Source organism: Heteronotia binoei, chromosome 15, assembly GCF_032191835.1.
Source record: "Heteronotia binoei isolate CCM8104 ecotype False Entrance Well chromosome 15, APGP_CSIRO_Hbin_v1, whole genome shotgun sequence".
In the NCBI taxonomy this organism is placed as follows: Eukaryota; Metazoa; Chordata; class Lepidosauria; order Squamata; family Gekkonidae; genus Heteronotia; species Heteronotia binoei.
In genome coordinates this window covers 12,425,978-12,427,135 of record NC_083237.1, presented here as the reverse complement: position 1 = coordinate 12,427,135, position 1,158 = coordinate 12,425,978, and positions in this window count along the sequence as shown.

Below are 1,158 nucleotides of genomic sequence, written 5' to 3'. Positions count from 1 at the left end.
AAAACCTCAGCTTGAGACCCTGGAGAGCCGCTGCCAGTCAGGTGAGGGACGGTGGCTCAGTGGAAGAGCATCTGCTTGGTAAGCAGAAGGTCCCAGGTTCATTCCCCGGCATCTCCAACTGAAAAGGGTCCAGGCAAGTAGGCGTGAAAAACCTCAGCTTGAGACCTTGGAGAGCCGCTGCCAGTCAGGTGAGGGACGGTGGCTCAGTGGAAGAGCATCTGCTTGGTAAGCAGAAGGTCCCAGGTTCATTCCCCGGCATCTCCAACTGAAAAGGGTCCAGGCAAGTAGGCGTGAAAAACCTCAGCTTGAGACCCTGGAGAGCCGCTGCCAGTCAGGTGAGGGACGGTGGCTCAGTGGAAGAGCATCTGCTTGGTAAGCAGAAGGTCCCAGGTTCATTCCCCAGCATCTCCAACTGAAAAGGGTCCAGGCAAGTAGGCGTGAAAAACCTCAGCTTGAGACCCTGGAGAGCCGCTGCCAGTCAGGTGAGGGACGGTGGCTCAGTGGAAGAGCATCTGCTTGGGAAGCAGAAGGTCCCAGGTTCATTCCCCAGCATCTCCAACTGAAAAGGGTCCAGGCAAGTAGGCGTGAAAAACCTCAGCTTGAGACCCTGGAGAGCCGCTGCCAGTCAGGTGAGGGACGGTGGCTCAGTGGAAGAGCATCTGCTTGGGAAGCAGAAGGTCCCAGGTTCATTTCCCAGCATCTCCAACTAAAAAGGGTCCAGGCAAGTAGGAGTGAAAAGCCTCAGCTTGAGACCCTGGAGAGCCGCTGCCAGTCAGGTGAGGGACGGTGGCTCAGTGGAAGAGCATCTGCTTGGTAAGCAGAAGGTCCCAGGTTCAATCCCCAGCATCTCCAACTAAAAAGGGTCCAGGCAAGTAGGTGTGAAAAACCTGACCCTGGAGAGGCGCTGCCAGTCTGAGTAGACAATACTGACTTTGATGGACCCACGGTCTGATTCAGTATAAGGCAGCTTCATATGTTCAACTTTCAGCTACCCGGGTCAGGGTCAGATCCCTCCTACACTGCAGTTCCTGCTACCCCCAGCAGGGCGGGCCACTACCTGTTCAAATGTCGTGAAGATGAAGCCTTGCCTCTAGAGATCCCCGCCTACAGACCTTCCCCTCCACTCCGGGCTGGAAATAAAAGTCAAGGACTCGATAG